Here is a 6218-nt window from a genome sequence, read left to right as displayed (position 1 = left end):
AACTTTGCTTTAGGTTGCTTAGACATGCAAACACTCTAAGCTACACTTTTTAAACAGTCAAACAAAAGACTTCAGGGGTCAAAACAAGTCAAACCACTATTTGAAATCATAATTAGGCAATATGATCAACATGAACAATGTTCCAAATGGCATTCTAAGTGTAACTAAGTTACTTAAGAGAATTATTAGCCACACCACACATTGGTCACACAAGAATCAAGCATTGTACGTACTAAAACAAGGAAAAACTAATGAAATGTTACATTTGTTTCATAGTCATGTTTCACATGTTTCATGATCTTGTTGGATAGTACTAACTACTATGTTTCACTAAAGTGAGTTGCATATGTTGCACTTGGGTGTTGCACAAATTCATTTCATAAAAACAACACACATGAAATATAACAATATGTTGCCATGTTTCAAAAACATATTTCATGTGATATAAGCTCATGAATGGATGAATGATGCTCATGTTCATGAAATGCAAGTGCAACTGTGGAAGCCAAACACCTGGGGTGTTACAGCCCTCCCCCCATATAAAAATCTCATCCCAAGATTTGACAAATGTACCATTATTGATAGAATTCCTTATAACCGTCCCTCAAATAATCTTCTCTTTTCCATGTTGTGTCGCGTTCACTACCCTGATTACTCCACATGACTTTGTAAAACTTGACCACTCGACTCCGAGTCACTCGCTCACAAGTGTCAATCTCTCGGACCAGCTTTTCTTCAAAGGTCAAATCAGATTTTAACTCGATATCCCCCAGTGGAACTCTCTCTTTAGGGACGCGAAGACATTTCTTCAATTGGGATACATGAAAGACATTAAAGATAGTACTCATCTCAGGAGGTAATTGAATCTTGTACGCCACCTTACCACTTTGTCCAATGATTTCAAATGGACCGAAATATCTTGGTGCAAGCTTTTGCTTCACACCAAAGTGTTGGACACTCTTCATAGGTGAGACTTTCAAATAAACGAAGTCTCCAACTTCAAACTCAATAGATTTTCTATGTCGATCAGCATAACTTTTCTACCTAGCTTGAGCTGCGGCCATATGAGTTTGGATGGTACGGACTTGTTCTTCGGCTTCTTGAACAAAATCAATTCCATAATATCTCCTTTCATCGACTTCTACCCAATTCAATGGGGTTCTACACTTTCGGCCATACAAAGCTTCAAACGGTGCCATCTTGATACTCTCTTGATAACTATTATTGTACGAGAATTCAGCTAGGGGCAACCATTTTTCCCATGAACCCTTAGCCGAGATGACACAAGCTCTCAACATATCTTCTAAGATTTGATTCACTCATTCAGTTTGTCCATTGGTTTGAGGATGATAGGCAGAACTTCTTACTAACTTAGTTCCTAATAATCCATGTAAGTGCTCCCAAAAGCAAGCAGTGAACTATGGTCCTCTATCCAAGACAATAGTACGAGGTATCCCATGAAGTCGAACTATCTGATTAAAATACAACTCTACATAGTCAGTTGGACGAAAATCTATGCGGACAGGAATGAAGTGTGCAGACTTGGTCAGACGGTCTACAATCACCCAAATGGAGTTAAAATTCCTCTGAGTAGTAGGGAGCCCAACTATAAAATCCATACTTATCTCCTCCCATTTCCAACCTGGAATAGAGAGTGGCTGAAGCAATCCAGCTTTTATGTGCACAGCTTTGACTCGACAACAAGTGTCACACCTAGCCACATAAGCGGCTATCTCTTTCTTCATTTTGGTCCACCAAAAGCGAGGCTTCAAATCATGATACATTTTGCTACTACCAGGATGAATAGATAATTTAGAGGAATGGGCTTTGGATATGATTTGATTTCTAAGTTCTCTATCCTTCGGAACCACCAACCTATCCTTGAACCACAACACGTCATTCTCATCTACGCGAAAATGTTTGGTTTCTTGCTCTTTCATCTTGCACTTGATGTGGAACACACCTGCATCTGTCTTCTATAGCTCGATAATTCGACTCTGTAGAGTACAATTGACAGTGATGTTGTAAAGAACTGTAGGATGAAGGAGTTTTGACAAATGGACGTCACTTTCAATCAAAGAGTGGCAATGAGATTTCCTGCTTAAGGCATCCGCTACGACGTTTGCCTTGCCAGGGTGTTAGTGCACTTGGAGGTTATAATCCTTGATTAACTCGAGCCACCTTCTCTGACGCATATTCAACTCTGGTTGAGTGAAGATGTACTTAAGACTTTTATGATCAGTGTAGATGTTGCACACATTGCTGAGCAAATAATGTCTCCAGGCCTTCAAAGCATGAACAACTGTAGCGAGTTCCAATTATGCGTTGGATAATTCACTTCATGCTTCCAAAGTTGACGAGAGGTATATGCAATGACTCTACCCTCTTGCATAAGAACACCTCCTAAACCTATACCTGATGCATCGTAGAACACATCAAAGGGTTTCTCAATATCCGATTGTGCCAAAACTAGAGCCGGCGTTAGAAGAGTTCATAGAGTGTGGAAAGCCGCATCACACTCAGAAGTCCAGACAAACTTCATATCTTTTTGCAGCAACTGAGTCATAGGCTTGGCTATTTTAGAGAAATCTAGGATGAAGCGACGATAATAGCCAGCCAACCCTAGAAAACTCCGAACCTCGTGCACCGAGATTGGAGCCTTCTAGTTCAACACTTCTTGCACCTTGGTAGGATCAACCATAATTCCACCATCGGACAATACGTGTCCAAGAAAAGGTACCTCACGAAGCCAAAATTCACACTTGCTGAACTTTGCATAAAGCCAGTGTTCCTGCAATCTAGTGAGAACCACTCGCAAATGTTCAACATGATCTTCTTCGTTCTCCGAATAAACCAGGATATCATCTATAAATACCACCACAAATTTGTCCAACTCGGGCATAAACACCGAATTCATCAGATACATAAAATGTGCGGGGGCATTGGTCAATCCAAAAGACATAACAAGATACTCATACAAACCATATCTTGTAGAGAATGTAGTTTTTGGAACATCCTCTGGCCAAATTTTGATTTGATGATAACCAGATCTCAAATCAATCTTGGAAAAGACTTTTGCTTTAGACAACTGATCAAATAAGATATCTATGCGTGGCAGAGGGTACTTATTCTTGATTGTAATTACATTCAAGGGTCTATAATCTACACACATGCGTAGGGATTGATCCTTCTTCTTTACAAAGATAGCTGGGCACCCCCATGGAGATGAACTAGGATGGATAAGGCCTTTCTTTAGAAGTTCATTCAACTAGGTCTTAAGTTCGGCTAGTTCATTGGGAGGCATCCTATATGGCCTTCTAGAGATGGGCACTGTGCTAGGAAGCAACTCTATCTTGAACTCCACTTCTCGATCCGGGGCAATCTAGGCAAATCATCAGGGAAAACATCCGGAAAGTCACACACGATAGGGATATCTGCCAAAGACTTTGCTTGCACCACATTAGTCGTGCAAGAAAGATTGATGTCCCTAGGTAGCTATACTAGAAAACCCTCCTGATTACCCGGATCTCTAAGCATGACTACTCTAGTCGATGTATCAATAAGCACTCCATGACTGCTCATCTAGTTCATTCCCGATATCACATCGATACCCAGCCCCGATAAAACTACCAGATCAACCTGATAACTTCGCCCCTCTATCTCAAATTGTACGTCCCCAACTACAAGTTTGGTTGGGATAATACCACTAGCAGCCCTAATGCAATAACCCTCACCCTCAATAGTGTATGTTTTTTGCATAAACTTGGATGCAAATACTGGACTAATAAAGGAATGTGAAGCACCCGAATCAAATAGTACAACTGCGTGGTGTTGATCAACTAGAAACTTACCAGCAGTCACTACCTCTCCTAAAGGAATGTCAGTAATATTAGTGTGGTTCACCTGCCCCTGACGGCCACCTTGGTAGTTATTCTTCTTAGGGTAAGGACACTTCCTTGCCTAGTGACCAGTCTTGTTGTAGTTCCAGCACGACATGTTGCTTGGCGGCACATTGGAACTGCCCTGACTGGTAGTGCCCTTGGGAAGAGCAATAGTAAAGGCCTTGCGAAATCCAGTCCTGCCTAGATTCTTCTTCTATGGTGGGCGGAATTTAGCAGCTGATGCGAGAGGGTAGAATGGAGCCCTCGGTGCGATGGGGGCCTTGGATTGTGAGGCACCCGCCTCATAGGCCCTCTTATGACTTTTTGAAGCAGCATACACAGCATTGTTGTTCTCTTGCGATAAAGCATCACTCACAAACTCATTAAAATGAGCACACTTGCAATTTCCCATGGTCTTCATCAATTTGGGGCTAAGTCCCCTCTTGAAACTAGCAATCTTTTTAGCATCAGTGTCAACAAACTCAGTAGCATACCTTGCAAGGTTATTGAAAGCCTGCAGATATTCATTCAAGCTCTTGTTCCCCTGGGTCAGCTTCATGAACTCAGTATGCTTGATTGCCATGAGACCAGGAGGAATGTAATTTCCCCTAAAAGCAGACTTGAACTGATCCCAAGTGATTTGGGCATTAGCGAGCATAGTGGACCGATAATGACTCCACCAAATATCAGCCGGCCCATGCAATTGGTGAGATACATACTCAGTCTTCCACACCTCAGTCAAGCGGAGCAGGCGGAACTTCTGCTCGAGAGTGTTTAACCACTCATCAGCTTGTAGGGGCTCCTTAGCCTCCTTGAAGATCGGGGGTTTTGTGTCAAGGAAATCTTTGAAGTCACTATATTGATTTGGTTCCGGTCCTTGGCGTGCACCACGACCATCACGATTCGCAATCGTGCGGAGAGCCTCAGCCATAGTGCGCTGTCCTTCCGCAAGAATTGCCATCAATTCCATTGGTGTGGGTGGTGGTGGCGGTGGAAGGTCATCATCATCACCAGCCGCACCAGTGGAATGAGTACGAGGCATCTGCAACCATGTGCAACCAGTAATTATTGATGATGTTAGCACATTGGAGAGGAGCAATGTAATTACGCCAAACTGAATTTACTGGCGAGAATGAAAACTTCATACAATAAACAGAGGCAATAATTTATTCTCCAATCGCCACATCATCAATCAGCTTACTAGCGCCATATGCAGTGCATTCGAACATGACAAGTTTTAAACTTAACCATCAAGGTACGCATCCCGAAGGAAGCAAATTAAAGTATATTACATGCCAAGTTCGAATTAAACAGGTACATCCAACATCAGTCTTCGTACTTAAGTCCATTACATCAATGACTGCAAAAGCTTAACAGTGGGACTTGCTAACTAACTACTCATCGAAGTGATCGCTGTCCACATCAGAGACACCTTGGACTTCTTCTGGGTCTTCCTCTTCTTCTTCATCTACAGGCTCAGCTGCATTGTCATCCATCTGCACGTCCTCTTCTTCGTCATTGGCCTCAATCACTTGAGGTCCACCCACATTTGGATACCTCGGTATGGGGTGAGGAATAGGAAACAGATGGTTGTTCAGTTGATGGTGTTCAACCTAAAGCTCTTCAAGCCGTTCTTGGAGTTCTTGCTCCCTATGGAAAGCATTTTGGTTAGCCATAATCCAACCCTAGCGTCTTTCTTCTGCTAACTCTAAAGCTGCATCTCTGTGATGGGTCACATGATCCAACTCTTGTGCGGCCTCATCTCTCTCAATAGTGAGGTTCATCAGCTAGTTATGAAGCTCGTCCCTCTCGCGTGCAGTTTGACCCCACTATTGCAGGCGATAATTTGCAATACCGTGAATCTCATCAACTTCTTACTGAGCTCTCCCACATGCATCTGCCCTACGGCGATATTTGCGGGCATGCAACCTAAACTTGTGCTGGGCTACCATTGCCTTGCCAGCTTCATCTAGCGCACTAGAAAGGGTGTTTTGCCTAACTCGACAAAGCTTCAAGACTACCATCATAGCACTCATTCTAGCATTGTCGCTCTATACACGTTTGCCATGGCCTTGAACCAAGGCCTAGCCAACATCCTGAGTCCACTCAGCCTCAGTAGGAGCCACTCGGGGAATGGATGAAGCTGGTCCACCCACTAACTCATCACTGAAACTCTATGCTATATCCATCAGCACATCAAGGGCAGCAACTTGAGCGGCTTCCCATGGACTTTGTCCATCAGTCTCAATGCTCCACCCGTGCCACAATGGTCTTGTGGGGTTTTGTGGCACTATAAAGGTCATGACGTACCATGGTACATCCCAATGGTACCGCCTG

Source organism: Miscanthus floridulus, chromosome 3, assembly GCF_019320115.1.
Source record: "Miscanthus floridulus cultivar M001 chromosome 3, ASM1932011v1, whole genome shotgun sequence".
In the NCBI taxonomy this organism is placed as follows: domain Eukaryota; kingdom Viridiplantae; phylum Streptophyta; class Magnoliopsida; order Poales; family Poaceae; genus Miscanthus; species Miscanthus floridulus.
Note: the sequence above shows the minus strand (reverse complement) of the source record.